The 23,381-nt window shown below is 47.8% G+C and overlaps 1 protein-coding gene across 1 annotated transcript in view; it reads left to right on the top strand.

Moving 5' to 3' along the window:
* LOC148537844 (NEDD4-binding protein 2-like 2) overlaps positions 1 to 23,381 on the top strand; it is a 51,951-nt gene that overhangs the window by 16,760 nt on the left and 11,810 nt on the right. The gene's annotated exons all lie outside the window — the stretch shown is intronic.

A 23,381-nucleotide genomic window follows, 5' to 3' on the forward strand; every position in this document is an offset into this window, starting at 1 on the left:
ACAGATCGGAAGCGCTGGTGTGGACACTGGTTCACCCAGGACTCCACTAGACCACCAGGGAATATATATCACTGGTGCAGGGCATACTTTGCAGGCCAGGGGACCGGGTGGTTAATGTCAGCAAGGGGAGAAGGCTCGCTTCCTGCAGCCCCTCCCCCAGCTCAGGGCACCATTCCACTGCGGTCTTGCTGCTTCCCTGAGCTGCTCCTCCCTCACCCTCCGCCCCCTCTGAGACTCACGGCAGCCATTTTCTGCAAGCAGATCACCGGGAACGCTGGGTCCAGTCTCCCTGTATACCTTCCCCAATGTCCAGGTTATACAGCGCTATATCTTACCAGCCACTGTGGTCTGTGTAGTTGATTTTAGTGGCCACTGCAGTTAAATTGTATTTTCTGCATTTGTGTGTGTCTTGTTTTAGCGCTGATCTCTATTTTCTATACTGTCAAGCTTATACCTTTCCCTTTATTCTACTATAACCCTGGCATACTAAGGTATAGGGGTTCATTATACCTCACATCTCCATATATTTGTGAGGGCTATCACGTACTATATAGCACAGTTGCGCACTACACGGTGCCATAATACACCTGTATCTGGGTTGCTCACTGCACATTGTCAGATTGTGTATTTCATTATTCTTGTGGCTATGCCTGGCAGAGGAAAGAATAACAAGCAGGCTGCTGCTCCTACTCTGGTGACTTGTATGTCCTGCTCAGCTGGCTTAGCCCCAGAGGACCTCATTCAGGATGGTCTGTGTACAACTTGTTATACCGCCTCGGGGTCAACAGCCCCAGTGTCCTCTCCTCAGGACCCACCCTGTGCTACATTTTCACAGGTGCTGGCAAAAATTGCGGCTCAGCGGTCTTCGTGGTAGCTCCCCCTATGGGATGGCCACAGCAGGTACTCACTGCAAATCCTTTCCCTCCCCCATGGGTAGACGTACTTTCTACTTTGGTACAGTGTTTGGCTGATACCTCTACAGCTTTTCAGCAACTGCTGAAAAAAAGAGAGGCCTTTACCTAGTAAACCTACTAAGCAAGCTATGTTATCTTCCCAGTCCACCCAGCTATCAGAGTCTGATGTATGATCTGGGGAGGCAGGAGACGCAGACCTCTCTCACTCTAACTCCCCCTTGGTATATGAGGAGCCCTCCTCTAAAATGAATATACCTGCACTGGTGAGAGCTGTGAAATCTATTCTGCAAATAGAAGAACCCACTCCTAAGGCAAAACAGACACTTTTTAAACGACAAAAGGTAGTTTTACCAGAGTTTCCTCACACTGACCAGCTATCTGATCACTTAAGCGAGGCATGGAATATGCCCAGTAAAAGATTTCAACTGCCTAAATGTTTAAGTTCCTTTTATCCTCTTCCCACTACTGATTGCATGAAATGGGAAGTTCCCCCAGCATTGGATTCCCACTGTGGTTGCTGCTTTACCTATCCATACTGCAACCTCCTTGAAGGAGACTACGGATAGAAGCTTGTCTAAAATCTATATACTCTTGCTGGAGCTATTACTCATCCTGCTAGGGCTACGGCCTGTGTGGCAAAAGCCATTGAGAGATGGGCAGAGGCCTTGGAAGAGACATTTCCCCCTGATGCTTTGAGGGAACAGCTGTCCTACATATCTCACATTAGAGATGCAGCTATGGATACGGCTCTCCTAGCCTCCAAGGCATCTGCCACTTCTGTAGTTTGTTTGGCTCTGCTCATGGAAGGCAGATTCTGACTCTAAAAGGGCTCTGGAGTCTCTGCCTTATTCTGGGGATATCCTGTTTGGACCAGAATTGGACAAAATCGTGACTACCTTGGCAGTTTTCCTGCTCTCTGCATATACTGCGAAGCCTCGGATGTCATCCTTTCGGCAATTTCATCCCCAAGGCATCGACTAAGGCCTCCAAGCCTTGGACCAAACAGACCTGGGCTACTAGACATCCACCTCCCAAATATGAGGACAAGCCTTCAGCCTGAAGGGGCGGGCCTCTCTCTGGGGGCTCACAGGGTGGGAGGCCAACTTCTTCAATTCGCCCAGTTTTGGCGTCAGACCACATCAGACGCCTGGGTAAGAAGGTCTCCCACGAAAATGTTGTATCCTTCCAGAGGCGACCCCGCTGCCCTCTATCGGACCCAAGCAAGGCCCTGCTGCTCCAAAAAGTCATTCAGTCCTTACTGATTTCAGGAGTAATAATTCTGGTCCCCTCCTCATAACAAGGCAAGGGCTATTATGCTACCCTTTTCTTAGTTCAGAAGCCCAACGGGTCTATCCTCAACCTCAAATCTCTGAACAAGTTTATCAGGGTGCCCAGGTTTTCTCTGGACTTTCAAGACAGACGCTTGCCTACATGTACCTATAGCGCCTTCTCCTCAACAGTTTGCTACACTACAGCAGCATTACCAATTTCAGGCTCTGCTGTTCGGGTCTTTACCAAAATCATGGCAGTTATGGCTGCCTATCTTCGTCGTCAAGGGATCACACTACTCCCATACTTGGACGATGTCTTGCTGTTGGCTAGCTCCCCAGAAATTCTTCAGCACCATCTGCAGGTAACCATTGCCTTTCTACAAACGCACGGTTGGCTGATCAACTGGAAGAAGTCTTCCTTGACACCTTCTAAAAGAATGGTACATTTGGGAGCCCTCCTGGACTCTCAGGTTCAGAGAATCTTCCTAACAGCAGACAAGATCTCAATACTACAGCAACAAGTGTGCAGACTGCTCCGCAGTTGCCGAGTGTCAATTCACGCTGTAATGCAGACCTTGGGACCCATGGTGTCCACCTTCGACATGGTGGTGGAATTAGCTCAGTTTCACTCCAGGCCCCTACAACTCCTGATCCTCTCCAGGTGGAATGGGCCACCCCATCTGCTCAGGTTCCAGACGATGGGCCTCCCCCGGCGGTTCGCCTGTCCCTAGCCTGGTGCTACAGACATCCCATTTAGACAAGGGTCAGCCCTTTTGGATCCCGGACTGGGCTCTCCTCACCACGGACACAATATCTGTGAAGTGGACCTTCCATTTGGTGTATATTCCCTCCAATATCCCTGCTTCCTCTAGTTCTTTGAAAGTTCAAGCAGGAAGGGGGCACAGTCCAGTTGATAGCTCGGGCTTGGCCCAGACGTCATTGGTACTCCAATCTTCAAAGGCTCTCCATAGATTTTCCTTTTCAACTTCCTCTACGAATAGACCTGTTGTCTCGGGTCCATGTCTACATCCGGACCTAGCCTGTCTGTCTTGAATGGCTTGGCTCTTGTGACGTCCCTCTTAACTGCTAAGGGATCTGGATCTTTGGTTCTGATCATGCTCAGAGCACATAAACTGGCCTCAGCCAGAATTTCACCGAATATGGTATACATATTTCCAATGGTGTGCTCCTAGAAACTATGACCCTCAAGTTGTTAAGGTTTCTAGAATACATTCCTTTCTGCAGGCTGGATTGGATCTAGGCCTATGCCTAGCATCTCTGAAAGTACACGTCTCTGCTTTGTCAATCTGGTTCCAGCGCAGAATTTGTTCTTTACCGGATGTTCACACCTTCCTGCAAGGTGTTCTACATATGCAACCTCCATTTGTCGCTCCGTGGGATTGTCTGTGGTGCTCCACGCACTTGAGGAACCTCCATCGAACCCCTGGAATTGGTGGATGTCAAGTGGCTTACTGCGAAGACTCTGTTTCTAATGGCTATAGCATCTCCTGGTAGGGTATCTGATTTAGGGGCACTTTCATGTCACCCCCCCTTGTTAATCTTTCATCAGGACAGGGCTGTTCTTAGAACACGCCTGGGCTTCTTTTCCAAGGTGGTTTCTCGTTTCCAACTTAATGAAGAAATTGTGGTTCCGGCCTTTCAATCACCAGACCTCTCGGCAAGTGAGGCCTCTTTGGATGTGGTCCGTGCTCTTAAGATGTACGTGGACCGCACTACTTCCATCAGGAAATCGGACTCCCTTTTTGTCCTATATGGATTCCACAAGAAGGGATGGCCAGCTAACAAACAGACTCTAGCCAGCTGGATTCGCATGACTATCTCACAGGCTTGCATGCAAACTGGCCTTCCTGTGTGGACTACAGTATCTGCTCATTCTGCTCGCTCTGTGGGTCCCTCGTGGGCAGCCCGGTGTGGCGCCTCAGCTAAACAGCTATGCAAGGCGGCCACCTGGTCTTCTGTCCACACCTTTCTTAGGTTTTATGCCTTTTGATACATTTGCCTCTCAGGATATTTCCTACGGGCATAGAGTTCTCCTCTCAGCTCAGGAGCATTCCCGCCCTTTAACAACTGCTTTGGGACATCCCCATTGTTCACCCTGTGGACCCCTATGGACCTTGAAGAAGAAAAGGAGCTATGGTAAAACTTACCTTTGTTAACTCTTTCTTCAAAGTCCATAGGGTCCACAGGGCACCTGCCCTGTTACACCTGGCTTCTATGGGTTTCTTCTCTTGATCACTTGTTTCCTTTTCTGTGTGAGAGCGTGATTCTTAAGTGTACCAGTCTTCCTTCTCTCCAATCCTGCTCCTGCGTTGGGCTTGTTAACAAAACTGAGTTGCCCTTAGGCTGTGGGTGGGGTATAGGGGGAAGGATCGGAGCATCCTGGGATTGTCCGGTCCTCCAGGTCCCACCTACACCCCATTGTCTCCCCTGTGGACCCTATGGACTTCGAAGAAAGAGAGTTAATGAGGGTAAGTTTTACCATAACTCTCCTTTTACCTGTCCTTTTTTCCCATCCCAGTTTATTTGTTTTCCACATCAGTGGTGCTCAGCCTCAACCCTTAAGTTTTCCCAATGAGTCATATTTTGAGGATTCCTCTCTGTGGGTAATTACTGTCCCAGCAAAATAGATTAACACAGCTGTACATATTTAACAAAATCAAAAAACATGACCTGTCAGTGGACACTCGAGCATCGCATCCATATTTGTTTTTTTTTAACATCTGTTTCCAAAAATATTAATATAGTTGTCTTCCCTTTGTGATGCTATAACAGTTTCCACTCTTCTGGACAGTCCACTCCCAGCAAACCATTTGTCTGAAGGACCTCTCTGTGCCCTTAGTGCATTATCTTACAGAAAGAGAAAAGGGCCTTTCCCAAACATAAAGAAAAGGGACTATTAACTTGAATAGAATGTCCTTGTATACTGTAGCATTTAGATGTCCTGTCATTGCAAGCCAATCCATTAAATACAGGCTCCAACATACTTTGGCAGAAACATTTCTTGTGCCGAGTTATTTTCTGAAGCAGCTTGGAACTCTGTAGTGAGCGTTGCACCCGAGGAGAATATCTTTGTGCGGTGAGCTTCAACACTCTGGTCTCATTTTGTGAGCTTGCATTACTTACCACTTCACAGCAGAGCTGTTGTGTGCTCCCAGACATCTCCACTTCACACCATAACTGCACGACGAGTTGACAGGTCAACCAGCAGGGCAGACATTTGCCAAACTGATTTGTTGGAAAGGTGGCATCCTATGACCGTGTCTCGTTCAAAGTCACTGACTGAGCGCTTCAGTGTGACCCATTCTACTCCTGATCTTTGAGCATGGAGAGTGCATGGCTGTATGTTTTGATGTACCTGTTATCAATGGGTGTGGCCAAACACTAATTACAAGGCTGTCCACATGATTTCTATATTCCTGCTAGTATTTGTTCTGTTTACTGTGTTTACATCTTGTCACCTTACAAATAAAATATATATTGCTCATGTAGTGTACATCCTAAGGTGCAGACTTCAATGTTGATTTAGTGGCTTTGTCCATTGCTTTTATTTGCTGATCAGTTGCACGGAAGCTCAGGCCTCACCCTTGGTTCAATCAGATGTACCACGCGACTCCTCAGGGATACCATGGGGATAATGCGGTTGGAGTGATCCAGGCACCAAACAGTTAAGCTTTCAGCTCCAAGGATGCCCCAGGTCCTCCTCCACATATACACCGCCCCTGGCCACAGGCATTCAGTTGTTCGTTTGGTGTGGCAGGATTCATCTGCACCTTTTTAACAGGGGGACTGCTCAGGCAGTCCAAAGCTTTAATGTTGTGTTTTATTTTATTTCTATGTTGTAGAGTTAGCAGTGCTTAGCGTAATAAGGCTCCTGCACTGCGACCCCCGTCTACCTCCACCAAGCCGCAACACCAGTAACGTCTGTGGTGATTTTGGTGGGTCACTGCAGAGCTTGCTAACAGTGACCCCGGGGCCCGGACTGCAACCAGACGCACGGAGATGTCAGGGTAAGGCGATTCCTTGCTTCCGGGGAATTGTGCGTGGCATTCCTTGCTTCCTGCGCTGGAGACGCATAGGTACCCACTGCAGTGAGGGCCCAGGGCCATCCGCTCCCTCACTAGACCACCGGGGCCTTATCGTTTGACGCCGGGGATCAGCAGTAGACCCTTCTGCTGCCGTGAGGCCAGTGTCCCCGGCTGATTGATACAGCTTAGGGGAGGTAGGCTCGCCCCCAGCAGCTCCTCCCCAGACGCAGATCCATCAAAGGTTTTCCCACGTCTGGGTCGCTCCTCCTACCCTCCACATGCATATGAGAGACTCACAGCCCACTATCTGTGCTCTGCTGAAGTGGTTTGGTCTCAGGAGGTTTGGGGTCAGTCTCCCTGTATACCTCTAACTTGGTTCAGGTATATGGTGCTCTATATCCTACCAAGATTTGAGTAGTTGATTCAGGGTCTATTGCAACTGAATTATATATGCATTGTATGTGACTTTTTTGCTAGCTGCTGTGTTGATACTGTCTTTTATTTCTGACTGTCAGTTATAACTATCACTGTTTTTTTCTCCTCATCCCTCTGTTACAGGTTGGTGGGGGTTTTCCTTTATAATTGATATGTCAAAAAGTAAAGGGAAACAGGAGGTGGATGCCTCTGTGCTGGTTTCATGTAAATCCTGTTTGGCGGGTTTGTCCCCTCAGGACTTTATACAGGATGGTTTGTGTGCGGTCTGTTATAAAGAACCACCTCACCAGCCCAGTCTACCACCCCCTGTACAGGAGCCATCTTGGGTATCGTCCTTGTCTCAGGCCTCCTTTAATGGGAAACCCACAGCCGTTTCAGTATGTTATGTTTGCTCCCCCTATACATCCTTTTTGGATGGATATTTATGCCCACTCAAGTCAGAATATGGCTGTCAGCTGTTGCAAACAGACTGGTAGTCACTAAAGTGCCTAAAAGGCCGTTATCTTTATATCAGTCTGCTTAGCATGTAGATTCAGACGCATCATCGGAGGAATTAGATGATGCGCCGGGTTCTGCTCCAGGGTCTATCTCGGTAGAGGAGGACCATCCTTCTACAGTGGATGGTCCCTTCTTTGGTGAGGTCGGTCAAATCAATCCTAAATATACAGGATGATGAGCCGGCTCCTAGACGGAAGGCTCCAGTGTTTAAACACCAGAAGGTGGTACAAGCTGAGTTTCCTAACTCTGAGCAGTTCACTGAATTTATGGAAGAGGCATGGAGTAATCCGGATAAACTGTTCCATGTTATGAAAAGATTAGTATCTTTGTATCCTTTCCCAGCTACTGAATGTACTGGGAAATCCCTCCTACTGTGTATGCTCATGTGATGCATTTAGTCAGGAGTGCTACGTTGCCCATTCTGTCAGCATCTTCTCTTAAAGATTCTACAGATAGAAAAATGTAAACGTATTAAAGCAGTATTTTCATTGTCTGGAGCTGTTATTCGGCCAGCTATAGCTGGGGCTTCGGTATCCTAGGCTGTTGAAGAATGGACGGGGGCTTTGAAAGATACTCTACCAAATGCTACCAGAGAACAGCTGACTTATATCTCCCACATACGGGAATCGGCCTCCTATTTGGGAGAAGCTGCAATAGATGCGGGGCTCCTAGCTTCTAAAGCATCAGCAGCCTTAGTTTTGGCTCGTAGAGCCCTTTGGTTAAGGTCCTGGAAAGCAGATACGTGGTCAAAGAAGGCTCTGGAATCCTTACCTATTTTTTCGGAAATTTACTTTTTGAAGCAGAGATAAGATAGTGGCTACTCTGGCAGCTTCAAAATCTGCAGGTCTGCCATCAACAGCTACATTAAAATCTAGGCAGTAATTTTTTTCGTCTTTTCGTCCACAGGGACAAGCAAAAGGATAGTCTTGCTCCAGGCCTTCTAGTTCTCGCAGTACCATCAAGCAGCAAACTAAGAGGTCCTTGCCGACCAGACATCCAGCTCCTAAGCCGGATGACAAACCCTCTGCCCGATGGGGCGGGGCTTCTCCTGGGGGATCCCGGGGTGGGAGGCCGACTTCTTAAATTTTCGGACTACTGGCATCAAACAACAGATGCCTAGGTCCGAGAAGTGGTCTCCAAGTGGTATGCTCTCTTTCTGGAGGCATCCTCCCCATAAGTTTTTTTTTTTTTTTTTTTTGTACAACTCCTCCATCGGAACTTATCAAGGCCTTCGCCCTACAGGAGGCCATTTACTCACTGCTGCAGGCAGTGGTGATAATCCTGGTTCCTGTGATCAACAAGGAAGGGGTTATTATTCCAATCTATTTTTGGTTCAGAAACCAAATGGGCCTCATCGCCCTTTTCCAAATCTGAAAACCCTCAAGTTTATCCCTGTACACAAGTTCCGTATGGAGGCTCTCCGATCAATTATTTTGGCAATGGAACCTGGGGATGTTATGGCTTCCCTGAACATTCAGGATGCGTACCTGCATGTGTCTATTATGCCATCCCACCCACAATTTCCCATCCCTCTGGTGTTCACCAAATAATGGCGGTGATGACTGCCTACCTCAGGCATCAAGGAATCAATACTGCATACTTGGACGACATTCTGATATTCGCACAATCTCCGGCTGTTCTACAACACCATCTCCAACTGACCATTGCCTGCCTACAGACGCACAGCTAGATAATCAATTGAAAGACATTTTCTTTGTCTCCAATACAGTGGATGGTACATCTGGGGGCACTTCTGGATTCTCAAACACAAAGGGTGTTTTTGCCAGAGGACAAGATTGTGGCCCTATCATTGCGAGTACGCAAATTGCTACGCAATCGAAGGGTTATCTGTTCTATCAGCGATGCAGGTCTTGGGGTCAATGGTATCCAATTTTGTTTGGTGGAATATGCTCAGTTCCACTCCAGGCCTCTGCAGCAATTGATTTGGAACGGAGAGTATCCTCTAATACAGTCCCAGAAGATCCTTCTCACCCTGGAGGTTCGACTCTCTTTCTCTCGTGGTGGTTACAAAAGGATCATCTGGACAAAGGTTGCCCATTCTGGATTTCAAATTGGGTGCTCCTCACCATGGATGCCAGACTTTGCGGATGGGGGTGGTGACAGGTCATCACACCTTTCAGGGAAGATGGACAAATCAGGAAAGTCATCTGCCAATAAACATTCTGGAGCTTGAAGCAGTATACAAAGCACTTATCATGGCACAGGACTTGCTCCAGGGCAGGCCGGTCCAGATCCAGTTCGACAACGTGACCACAGTAGCCTATCTCAATCATCAAGGATGCATGCAAAGTCACAGAACCATGAGGGAAGTGACAAACGTTCTGATATGGGCAGAGCGTCATCTCCCCGCTATCTCGGCAATATTTATTCCGCGAGTTCACAACTGAAGTAGTCAGGACATGCACACCGTTTTTACAACTCCTGGTGAACAAATGGGGCCTACCAGCCGTAGACCTCATGGCCTCACGTCACAATCACAAGGTCCCCACGAACGGGTCCAGGATCAGAGACCCCTCAGCTGCATTCGTGGACGCACTGGCAGTGAGATGGGACTTCAAGCTGGCGTATCTCTTTCCTCCGATTTCCTTCCTCCCAAGGGTCCTCAGGAAATTCAAGCAGGAAGGCGGAACAGTGATACTAGTAGCTCCTGCTTGGCCCAGACGCCAGTGGTTCACCGGCATACGGAATCTATCTTCGTTACTTCTTCCTCTATAGCAGTATGTTAGCGCTGGGTCCTTGCCTGCATCTGGGCTTACCCCATCTGTCTTTTACGTTGTGGCTTTTGAATCTTCCCTCTTAAGAGCCAAAGGTTTCTACAGCTCTGTGATTCAAACTATGCTTAGGGCACGAAAACCATCCTCTGCCCGCATCTATTAGAGTTTAAAATTCTTTTGGTCAATGGTGTTCCCACAGAATGTATGACCCTAAGGTTTTTACGGTTTTTCGGGTACTTGCTTTTTTCCAGACCTCGGTCTCCGCCTGGCCACCTTGAGAGTACAGGTTTCTGCCTTGTAAGTTTGGTTCCAGCGAAGGATTGCTGCTTTGCTGGATGTTAAATTTTTTTTTTACAGGGTGTACTACGAGTTCAGCCACCCTTTGTCCCACCGTTGGCACCATGGGATTTGTCCTTGGTTCTCAAGGGGCTACAAATTCCGCCATTTGACCTCTGGACTCAGTAGATTTCAAATGGTTGACAGCGAAGACCCTTTTTCTCCTCGCTATCTCTTCTGCACGCAGAGTATCTGATTTGGCAGCGCTCTCTTTTCCCTCCCCCTTGTTTATTTTTCACCAGGATAGAGCTGTTCTCCGTACACGGGCGGGTTACCTTCCTAAGGTAGTGTCCCGTTTTCATGTGAATGAAGAAATTGTGGTTCCAGCTTTTCAGTCTTCAGACCTTTCTGTAGGTGAAGCCTCCCTGAATGTGGTTCATGCTCTCCGTATCTATGTGGATCGTACAGACTTTTATTTTTTTTAGAAAATCAGAAGCTCTTTCTGTGTTTTATACGGTTTCACAAACTAGGATGGCCAGCTAACAAACAAACTTTTGTTTTGGTTACGTATGACTATCGCTCAGACTTACACACAGGCTGATCGCCCTGTCCTAAACGCGGCGACAGCACATTCTACCCGGTCTGTAGGACCATCATGGGCCTTCCGTCATGGTGCATCTGCTGAACAATTGTGCAAGGCAGCCACATGGTCTTCTTTTCATAGGTTCTACGTCTTTGACACTTTTGCCTCTCGGAATGCTTCCTTTGGGCGTCAGGTTCTCCTTTCTGCTCAGGAGCGTCCCTACCCTTAGGGGAACTGCTTTAGGACATCCCCATCCTATCCCTGTGGATCCCATTGGACCCTGAAGAAAAAAATTAGAGTTATGGTAGACAAACCTTTTATTAACTTTTTCCTCAAGGTCCATAGGGCCACAGGGCACCCACCCTGACTCACCTGGCTGTATTGGGTAATTTTTCTTTCGGTCACAGATTCACGCTTTTTCTGTGAGTATTTCTGGTGTACGATTGTTCTTCCTTCTCCTTTTTCCTTCTCTGGCCTTGGACTTGTTTACAAACTGAATGCCTGTGGCCAGGGGCAGGGTATATGTGGAGAAGGATCTGGGGAATCCTGGGAGCTGAAAGCTTAACTGTTTGGTGCCTGGATCACTCCAACCACATTATCTCCATGGTATCCCTGTGGACCCTATGGGCCTTGACAAAAAGAGTTAACAAAGGTAAGTCTACCATAACTCTTATTATAGCAAAACTCTTACACACGCATTCACGGCTAGAATGCTGAAAAGTTAGTGATGTCAGCTAAACATTTTAAGTGTTTTATTATTTTAATTGCATTTAAAAAGATTAATTTGTTAGCATTACAATTAATTTAAAGATTATCAGAAATGTATTAATTATTTGATTGCAACAGGGTAATTGTATTAAATTCACAAATTGGAAAGCAAACTCTATAAAGCAGACCTTATTTTATTATCATCCTTAAGGTGCATAATCCACTACACGATTCGCTCCATGAGCGATGTCGTATACTGTGTCCCCCGCAGTGATGTGCTTAATGTCCTTAACGACATTGAGCACCCACAATGAACGATATATTGATCAGTGACGTCACCCTCCCTCATCCCCGTACTTGCAGAACCTGACAACATCGTCAGGTTGCCCTGCAAGTACGACCGATGATAGTTGTCGTTAACAACCAGCGGGAGCGCACATCGCTGGTCGTTGACTGCATATCCACTGGCCGATGATATGAACGATATCTATATCATTCAATCGTTAATTTTATCGGCTAGTGGATACGCGGCAATACACAGCAAAATTCTTACAAGGCAGCTGCTAGTGTCACATTTCCACACGCCAGAATAAACATCTTATTGAGTCCATGCATCTAATGTAATATTACTAATACAGACAGCAATTACTATTTTTCAACATTAATAGGGCTGCTATGAAATAATGAACAAATTGTCTGCCAGTGTTTTGTATCATATCTATTCTACTTTATATTATTCTGAACCTTTACTCATCATGGGATGAAGTCTTCTCACCAGCATAACTAACCAGTATGTGTGTGCTTCTCACTCTGTGGCTTGGGGACCTGGCTCTCAGAATATCAGTGTGTGCCTAGTGACTAATTTTGCACATTTGAAGATCCTCCTAAAAGTGCACATAGTGACAGAAACGTCACCTTCAAGCTGTACATATTTCTCCTAAATACTACTTGGTCTAGTCTAATCTATAAATGTAGTACAAGAGTGAGGGGACATTATCACAGTCCTTACTACATTTGTGACACCTAGCAATGTGCTTTTAAATAAATGTGCAATGTTAGAAGCACAATCACCATTAGTAGGCAAAATTCTAGTTCTTTTGTAAGGAGAAAGTAGCTGTGAGCCAACCTGCAAAGCCGGGATGTGCCCCTAAATGTGCCTTCTCTCACTCAATGTACCGCCCTGCATCAGGATGGGTAACCCTTCTTTGTGAGATGGGCAGGCGGCTAGGAGCTGATAGACCAATTTACTGATTTATGTTTTACTGCACTTTTCTTTTTTTAAAATTTTTGCTTGGATTGCACAAATGGTTTAATGCAGGTCTTTCCCATTATTTCTGGAAGTACTGTGATCATTGGAGGTATAGCGCTGGTTACTCAGTGTTTTACATTGGATGCTGTATATGAAAGTTCTGGTGTACATGAGAGACAATCATATGGTTATTTTCCAGGCATAATGCTTGATGCAGCTAGTGCAGAGCTCAGTTAAAATGTGGGGGGGAGGTAGAATAGCTTGGCATACAGTATATCAATTTATACCCCATCTAAACAAGGGTAGGTAGATCAGATATTTTTAGTGACTTTGCAAATGTGCACAGATCCTAGAAGTAGGTGCATATTCCCTTTTGTTCACATTGTAAGGTTAAAATGAAACTGTTAATCTGTGACTGGCTATCTACTGTACACTGGTGAGTGACTTCATGATACATTCATGGTCTCCCCAGCATTATACACAGTGTTAGTGCACTGTACACGTGGCCCTTAGACCAAATGGTGACCACCACTCATAGTCATGTACTAGTCTTCAGGTAATTAATGTGCATTCATTTATTGTAGAAATGAAACCAAATTGAGTTACTTATTGTAGATTACCTTGTCTGGATTTGATCTTCTCTTTCAGTATATTGTGATCTACAGAAGCCACATTTTAGTTACAGGAGTTGCAACAGTGACTATGGGGCCTATTTATCAAGTAATATTTGCACGATATTCCATTAAAACAGCCGTTTTCAGGGAATACACACAAATATTAAGAATCCATTGAATGTATGAAGGACAGACCCCAGCAGATAATTCCGATACCTGCTGCGGACCCTCCATTTCTCACAACAGCCGCAGACCCCAGCAGATATCTCCAATACCTGCTGCAGTCCCTCCATTTCCCACAGCAGCTGCAACCCTCTGTGGGAATCTCCCAGATTTACCAAGCTCTGTAACGCATTATGGAGTCTGGCCCCGATAGGATAACGCCATCTCCAGCTGGCATGTTGTTTTTTCGTAAATTCAGGCAAATGTGAATTTCTTATCCCCCTGAATAGTGGCTTTAAGAAATGTTCTACTTCAGGGTCCATAGGGTATCCACAGGATACCTTGGGGTATAGGTGATGACGTCAGGCATCGGGCACCATAGAGTTAAGTTTTCAGTCTCCCAGGATGCACTAGGTTCCCCCTCCTATACCCCGCCCCCGAGTCAAGGCATCTGTTTCGTTGGTGCCCGGCTCGGAGTCCGATGCACCTGTTTAGAGGGGGGCTAAGGATAGCCCCTGAAGTTTTCTACAAGGCAGCTGTGGCTGCACATCTGGAGGTACAGCATGGACAGTCATTCTTGACGTCTATGCTGTCTTCCCTACACCCCCACAGGTACTAGAACGCCGGTACTGATCCAGGGATGCTGGTAGACATCTGGGGTCACAGCTAGCGGTGACCCCCAGATGTTTGGGACCATGGCCGGATTTAAGAGGGACAGCAGGTAAGCAGCGGGGTCCCGCGGTGGGTCCCCGCTGGAACATGGTCTGCAGCGTGGAGCCAGGTTTCGGAATTGCGCTTCCACTACCCTCCTGGGACAGCGGACCGCAGCTGAGCGGTAGTGCTGCGGCGTACCAGGGGTTAATTGCATGCCAGGGGACCGCGCCTTCCCTGTACACAGCCGGCGCCTCCCCCGCACCACACAGCCCTTTCTGCACCTGCCGATTGGCCCTGTGGCAGCGCTCCTCCCCCAGGCCGGCCTCCTCTCTGCTCCTCGGTGGCCATCTTTATGGAAGCATGGTGAACGCTGCTGGAAGCTGTTGATCGGTGGCATCGCGGTCTGGGTCCCCCGGCATACCTCTCCTCCATTGGAACAGGTCTGTGTATGCAGCGCTGAGTCCTACCAGGCTCTGTGTCTGCGTGCGTAGTTGAGGATCAGCGCTGATAGTCCAGGGATTGATTTCTTTGTATTGTATGTGACTTCTGCTAGCGTCTGCTGCCTGTACTTTCACTTTCTACTGTCAGCCTTTTCACTGTCCCTGCTCTTCTGCTAAAGCCCTTGCGGTGCGGTGATTGCAGGGCGGTTCTCTCACTATACTAACGCGTATCAGTGAGAGGGGTCACATACTTGCCATCATGTCTGAAAGTGATTTTCCTCTCCAGCTTCTGTGTACTACATGTAAGGTACCCATAGCGGAGGGGGAGGGTAGTGCGGAGGGGCTATGTCGGCAGTGGTTTTTATTGACGCGGCCAATTACTGTCACTGCTCCGGTACAGGAACCGCCCTGGGCTTGTTTCGCTAAAGCGCTTACAACCCTAGTGGGCCAGTTAGCTCCGCAACCTGCGTTCCCTCAAATGCAATTTTCCCAGAAGTCAGTGGTGTCGTCACCCATGCAGGGGTTCCCGAGACAACTGATGGTACCCCACAGTCTCCCTATTTCTCTCAGGAGCCTGCGTGGGTTAATTCTCTGACAAGTTCTGTGAAGCATTTACTAGACATGTTACAAGGGGAGTCTGTGTTGCGGCCTCACAAGCGGCCCGTGGCGTCTCTGTCCACTCCTTATGATGACGAGGGGACGACCGATGATTAGGAGATTCTGGATCTGTCGGACCAAGAACCTCTCCATACTAAAGAGTCGGACGCTAAGTCTAAGGTTTATATACCTGGCCTTATTCGTGCAGTCCGCACAGCTTTAGTTATTGAGGATGATGAACCTCCGGTATCAAAATCCAAATATGCCTTTTTCAAAGATGTTAAGGGTGACGCCAGTGTTTCCTCTTTCGGGTCACTTGGTAGACCACTTAGAGGAAGCGTGGAAACATCCTGGCAACGGTATCAGCCTCAAAAAACGTTTAGCAGTGGCTTATCCATTTGTGGACAATTATTTTGCTAAGTGGGAATCCCCACCACAGGTGGATTCTCATGTGACACGCCTGGTCCGATGTGCCACGTTGCCCATGCCCTCCATGTCCTCCTTAAAGGATGCCACGGACCGTAAGGTGGAAATCTGCCTGAAGTCCGTTTATTCCCTCGCGGGGGGGGGGCAGCCAGGCCAGCTATGGCCATTTGTTGGGTAGCCAGAGCTATGGAGCACTGGGCTGATAGTTTGGAGGCGTCTTTCGATTCCGACTGTTCGGCTGAACGGACCGAGTTGATAGGCAATCTCTGGGATTCAGCCACTTACATTAACAAAGCGGCTTTAGATATCAGTACCCTGACTTCTCGGGTTTCTTCGGCAGCTGTGGCGGCTCGTCGCACCTTATGGTTGCGATCTTGGAAGGCGGACGCTGATTACAAAAAGGGTTTGGAAGCTTTGCCTTTTAATGGAGAAGTCCTATTTGGTCCGGATCTGGACAAAATTGTAGCCACGCTGGCGGCAGCCAAATCGGCAGGTCTCCCGTCTGCTGCAGTTCCTTCCAGTTTAGGTACGTCATCCTTTCGGCCTTACAGGGCCCAGGGTAGGCCTAAAGCACAGTCCTTTCCCCGTCAGGCTGGCCCCAAAAAATCGGCCAGGCCCCGGAAGCAGGCCTGGAGTACCAGACATCCGGCCCCTAAGTCCGATGACAAACCTGCGGCCTGACGGTCCGGGCCTCCCTTTGGGGGATCCCAGAGTGGGAGGCCGCCTGCTACGGTTCGCCCAGTGTTGGTCGGTAACCACGACAGACAGTTGGGTTCCCGAGGTGGTTTCTCACGGGTATGCCCTCTCCTTTCGGCACAGGCCCCCATCCCAATTCTTCACCACGGGTCTTCCATCAGACCGGAACAAAGCCTCGGAACTGCGGAAGGTTTTGCACACTATGCTCCAGGCTGGAGTTATAGTGCCTGCTCCTTTCTCCCAGAGGGGCCGGGGTTTCTATTCCAATCTTTTTTAGGTGCAGAAACCCAATGGGTCGTACCGTCCGATCCTCAACCTCAAAGCACTCAACAAGTCCTTGCGGGTGCCGAGGTTTCGGATGGAGACCCTACGGTCCATCATTCTGGCGCTGTAACCTGGGGATTACATGGTGTCGTTGGACATACAGGATGCTTACCTGCATGTCCCTATTCTTTCGCGCCATCAACAGTTCCTCAGGTTTGCAATCCGCAACGATCACTTCCAGTTCCGGGCGTTACCTTTTGGCCTGGCGACAGCACCACGTGTGTTCACCAAGGTTATGGCAGTCATGGCGGCTTCTACACCATTTGGATCTGACGATTGCAGTACTACAACGGCACGGCTGGTTGATAAACTGGCAAAAGTCCACCCTGATCCCGTCTCAGAGGATTCTGCACCTCGGAGCCTTGTTGGACTCCAGTCAGCAGAGGATCTTTGTGACGGGGAAAAGATCTCTGCCTTGCAGTTGAGGGTGTGCAGCTGTCTGCAGAGTCGTCGTGTGCCTCTTCACTCGGCAATGAGGTTACTGGGCTCCATGGTGTCCGTATTCGACATGGTGGAATATGCCCAGTTTCACTCCAGACCTCTGCAGCAATTGATCCTGTCCAAATGGAATGGACTGCCTCAGAGTCTCAAGTCCCAGACCATGGTGCTCACTCCGGAGGTTCGCCTGTCCCTTGCCTGGTGGTTGCAGACGACCCATCTCAACAAGGGTCGTCCGTTTTGGGTGGCGAACTGGGTCCTATTGACGACGGACGCCAGTCTTTGGGGCTGGGGAGCGGTCTCGGGTCCACACTTGTTCCAGGGCAGATGGACTCAGGCGGAAAAGGAGCTTCTGATAAACATCTTGGAACTCCGTGCCGTTTTCAATGCTCTCCAGCAGGCCCATTGGGTTCTCCACGGTCATTCCGTGCAGGTCAAGTCGGACAACGCCACCACCGTGGCCTACATAAATCGGCAAGGAGGAACCCGAAGTCGGGCGGCACTCGTAGAGGTGTCCCGCATCCTGATCTGGGCGGAGCGCAATCTCCCGGCCATATCAGCGGTATTCATCCTGGGAGTCCTCAACTGGGAGGCCGACTTTCTCAGTCGCCAGCACGTTCATCCGGGGGAATGTTCTCTGCACCAGGACGTCTTTCAACTTCTGGTGGACAGGTGGGGTCTTCCAGAGATCGACCTCATGGCGTCACGGCACAACAACAGTGTACGGATCTTGAACAAGAGACGAAAAGGCGTCTCTGGTGGATGCTCTGTCCGTCCAGTGGACGTTCCGGTTTGCTTATCTCTTTCCTCCGTTTTCCCTTCTTCCACGGGTAATCCGGAAATTCAAACAGCAAGGAGGGACGCTCCTGTTGATAGCTCCCGCGTGGCCCAGACGGCACTGGTTCTCAGACCTTCAGGGTCTGTCCGTGGACATCCCTCTGCGGTTGCCGCTACGACCGGACCTACTGTCACAGGGTCCTTGTCTTCACCCGCACCTAACTCGGCTGTCTTTGACGGCGTGGCTGTTGAGACGGCCATGTTATGGTCCAGGGGTTTTCCAGCTCTGTAGTACACACTATGCTGAGAGCTCGGAAACCGTCTTCTGCAAGAATATACCATCGTGTGTGGCATACGTTCTTCCAGTGGTGTCGAGCGAGAGGTTATGCACCTCGGGAGTTCCGTCTGTCTAGAGTGCTAGCCTTCCTACAGGCGGGACTAGACCATGGGCTTCGCCTTGCTTCTTTGAAGGTGCAGGTGTCTGCCCTGTCTGTCTGGTTCCAGCGTAGGATTGCTACAATCCCTGATGTGCGCACCTTTATGCAAGGTGTTCTTAGAATTCAGCCACCATTTGTTCCACCGGTGGCGCCTTGGGATTTAGCTGTGGTCCTGAGGGCTCTCCAGGGACCGCCGTTTGAACCACTGGGCTCAGTGGATCTTAAATGGCTGACAGCTAAAACAATTTTCCTTCTGGCCATCGCTTCAGCCAGACGTGTTTCTGATTTAGGGGCTCTCTCTTGTAGACCCCATTTCTTGATTTTTCATGGGAACAGGGCGGTGCTGTGCACTCGTCCTGATTTTCTTCCCAAAGTTGTTTCCCTTTTTCATATCAACGAGGAAATAGTTGTGCCGGCTTTTAACTCACCTGACCTGTCGGTGGGTGAGGCCACTTTGGACGTTGTGCGGGCCTTAAGGATTTATGTTGACCGCACTTCTTCGTTTAGAAAGTTGGACGCCTTGTTTGTCCTCTATGGCTTCCGTAAAAAGGGTTGGCCTGCTTCAAAGCAAACTTTGGCAGCTTGGATCCGTATGGCCATTTCAGAAGCTTATCTTCATGAAGGCCTGCCGGTTCCATCCTCTGTGAGGGCTCATTCCACTTGGTCTGTGGGTCCTTCGTGGGCAGCTCGACGTGGTGCCTCTGCAGTCCAGATCTGCAAGGCTGCCACGTAGTCCTCGGTCCATACATTTGTGAGGTATTACGCGCTTGACACCTTTGCCTCTCAGGATGCTTCCTTCGGGCGGCGGATTCTCCTTTCAGCACAGGAGCGTCCCCACCCTTGAAGGATACTGCTTTGGGACATCCCCAAGGTATCCTGTGGATACCCTATGGACCCTGAAGTAGAAAATATGAGATATGGTAAGAACTTACCTTTGTTATCTCTATTTCTACGAAGTCCATAGGGTTCCACAGGACTCCCACCCTGTCGCACCTGTGCTGCAGATGGGCTTTACTCTGGTCACCGTTTTTTCCGTCTCCCTCTGGTGAGAATGTGATTCTTGTGTGTGTCCAGATCTTTTTTTCTCTCTTCCTTCTCCTCCTCCGGCCTATGGCTTGGTACGTAACTGAGATGCCTTGGCTCGGGGGCGGGGTATAGGAGGGGGACCCTAGTGCATCCTGGGAGGCTGAAAACTTAACTCTATGGTGCCCGATGCCTGACGTCATCACCTATACCCCAAGGGATCCTGTGGAACCCTATGGACTGTAGAAATAGAGATAACAAAGGTAAGTTCTTACCATATCTCATATTATAATTATTGGGTCTGAAACCTGATAGTTAGTAATTATGTGAATTATTTGGCAACCCTAAGAGGCCAAGCAAAATGTATGTGCATCCAGTTTAATGGGGTTTACATGTCTTTGGACAACCTATTCCAACATCCTTGTCAAACCCATCCCCCCCCAAAGAAAAAGAAAAGCCCACTTATGTCCGCCCCTCCGTGTAAGGAACCTTTATTATCTGAAGCAGAGTTGGTCCCGGTGCTGATGGACCGTATGGGTACAGCTAACACTTACGCTATGGAATACCGTTTATATATCCATGGATGATGCCTTGTCATGCTCTCTTTGCTACAAGGAAAATTAGTCGCATTACTGTTGCATATAATGAGAAGGGGGTGTCCATTGTACGTGGCTGATTTGGCAAACCTAATGGAGAGCTTTATCTTATAGTACGATATTATCTGTTGGGGGTTTGTTTTTGTTTTTTAAATCTTTCTCTTCCCCATTTTCGTACTTTGGTGGCGGTGTCCTCCTTGGGTTATACCACACTTCTTAAATTAGCAGGATCCTGCAGGTCAGCTTCAGTAAGGGTTACTGAGTGAGTGAGAGATCAAATACACTGACATCAATAGAGTTATTTCCTGATTAAATGACTGAGCAGTTGTCTGAGGAGCTGGCTTACATTGAATCCCATGTTTTTAGATCCAATAAGCAGAGATCGATGAGGAGCTGGCTTACATTGAATCCCATGTTTTTAGATCCAATAAGCAGAGATCGATGAGGAGCTGGCTTACATTGAATCCCATGTTTTTAGATCCAATAAGCAGAGATCGATGAGGAGCTGGCTTACATTAAATCCCATGTTTTTAGAGCCAATAAGCAGATATTGATACTATAGCTAACCTGCAGAGGGCGCTGACTAGCAGGATTTTGCTTAATTCAGCTTGGTGTGGCGAGTGGGGTATACATTCAGCATATCAACATTTACAGTGCTCGGACAGATTGCCGACAGCCAATGTTAGGATCGGGCTGCAGTTAGGGTTTGTTGATAATTCTATGGAAAACAGCATAGTTGACATGCCAACTGCTGACATTCACAATGTCAACCGTATGTTAGTGTCAGCATTGTGAATGTCAGCATTTGGCATGACGACATTCTGAACATCAATGTCCTCCTTTTTTTTTTTCTTTTTTTTTGTACCACTCCCATGGAAGAAGCCAGGGAATAGACTCCCATGGAAGAAGCCAGGGAATAGACTCCCATGGAAGAAGCCAGGGAATAGACTCCCATGGAAGAAGCCAGGGAATAGACTCCCATGGAAGAAGCCAGGGAATAGACTCCCATGGAAGAAGCCAGGGAATAGACTCTCATAGAAGTAGTCGTATATGGGAGAGTGAATAGCTCTTTCAATGTTAGTGGTCAGTAAAATCTTTCTGCACAGACTGATCACTTAATGAATCCGGTTCTCAAACTGATGGTCATGACCAAAACTTAGGTGCCCATGCCATAATGTTTGGGTGCCATTAATATTCTTTGCAAACATGTTGTGTACATCAAATTGTGTTTTTATTAGTAGTACAGGTAGTAGCTAATTTCATACTTATCATATTTTAAACATAATTAAGTTAAGTAGTAACTATTTTTAAATTGACATATGATGCGCAGGATGACAAATTGTAGCTCAAACGCTACCTGGCTATGTACAGCATAGGGTAGGGGTTCCAGCACTTACAAAACGCACCAACATTTTCAGCTGTCGGCTACTCTAGGCGAGTACTGTAATTTGCTATGTGGTATCCACGAACATTACATAACTTTAACTGCACTCCCTTTACCCAAACTCACTACCATTGCCTAGAACACACAGTATTAATGTCCAAATACATTTTCCAGTCATCACCTCTTGTCCAGCCCTATTCCCAGATGTACCTACCCATTAGGGCTCACCTAGTCAACTGCTTTTAGCACGTTTTTACAGTACAGTGCCGCTGTGTATAAAATGCTGTTGGTCTGCTGCAGGCTAAGGACCTGATTCAGACCTGCTCGCTAAGGTGCGATCGCACGCTCTGAGTGATTTTCGCCCATCTGCCCATGCGTATAATTCTCAGTGCGCATGCACAAGCCATTTGTTGCGATCTGATTTTGGTAGGTCGTAAGCCACTATTAGGTCGCTGCTTTGAGTGACAGATAGTGCCGTTTGTGGGTGGTAACGGGAAGGTGCTTGTAAACGAGTGGATGTGCGAACATAGGTGTGTCTGGCTGCCAAAACGCCATTTAAAGGGAGTGCATAATTAGCAAAGTAGCGTCATTGTACACGTCACCTGCATATATTTCAGCCCGCACTGATCGCAGTGCTTGCGGAAGGGAAAGGCAACCCCAAGGGCTGCGAGCATCTCCGATGGCTCACCATGGTCCCGATTTAATCCTTCATTTCCCGGAGATGACGTGTTGCGAGTGGCAAGGGGGCGTCTTCAGACATTTGAGACCGCACTTTGCTGTAGCTCGCTAAAACATAGTGGGCGTCCTTTACGCGACGCAGTGCGAGCGCTTAATTTAAATATCTGGCCCCTTTTTGCCAGCGAGTGATCGCATCTTGCGAGCGGGTCTGAATGAGCTCCTAAGGGTTTTACATACCTATCCAAGAACGCACATACTGTTCCCAAGTGCAAAAAAACTTCTAACTGGAAAGTATGTATTTCTTCCATTCCTATACAGCATCAGGCCATGCCCTTATGCGGTATCATGTACAGCTGCAGCCTGGACCAGTGGCTGAGTAAATCCTGGTGCATCACAGGGCTGCAATCATTGTGGGATTGTAGTAATGGGAAATAGTGTTTCCCTATTTGAAGCACCTGTCACAGTTCATTAATACTGTTTTTTAATTTGCTTTTTTCCCCCAATATATTTACAAAATACTAACAGCAGCACAGAGTGATTGGAGGCATCTGTGGGGAAGATTGTGTTTTGTCAATAGCATCTCAATGTAACAAAGCTCATACTGCCAGCTTGTTAATATTTCATGCTTCTGTTTTCCTGCTGTATGTCAGTGGCTCAGTCTGCACATTCTCGGGAGGATTCTGATTCTGCAGCACGATAGTAGTATAGCAAGGACTGGAGGATGGCCAATGTGCTTGTGTAGAAGTTTATAAATACTGACAGTAGAATTGATGATCCTCTAGACCAGGCTCTGGCTGTTGTCACACTTAACATTCCCTCATGATTTGCCCGTCTCCAGCAAACATGGCTCACCAGCAGGAAAAATTGTTGGCTGTTATTTACACTGTGCCAACCTTATTTGAGAATAATAAATCCACACTGCAATATAGCTCCACAAACAAGTTATCCAGCTCATGGTTAAAGATGAGATTTGGGCAGTTTTTTGTCTTCCTCTGCGCATAAAATGAATCAAATCATATGAGAGGATTAAATGAGGGACACTGTTTGTCTAATGAAGACAAAGGGGTCTATTTAGTGTCAGGAGACAGAGTGAAAAGTGATAAGATGCCAGCCAATCAGCTCCCAACTGCCATCTCACAGGCTGTGTTTGATAAATGACAGTTGGGAGCTGATTGGCTGGCACCTTATCACTTTCTTACCACTTTTCACTCTGTCTCCTAACACGGCTTAGTAAATAGACCCCTAAGTCTTCTAAATAGGTACTGGTCCTTGCTAGAGACATATAGTCATTGCTCCATGACAAGTTGTGGATATACAGTTAATATTTGTTGTAAGTAGTTTGCACGTCTTGCTCAACATGTTACTAACCTCTGCATTTCCTTTTAAGGGGCCCATTTGTCAACAAGTTATATCATACACA

The sequence above is a fragment of the Taudactylus pleione genome, unplaced genomic scaffold, assembly GCF_031769625.1.
Source record: "Taudactylus pleione unplaced genomic scaffold, aTauple2 ptg000043l, whole genome shotgun sequence".
In the NCBI taxonomy this organism is placed as follows: Eukaryota; Metazoa; Chordata; class Amphibia; order Anura; family Myobatrachidae; genus Taudactylus; species Taudactylus pleione.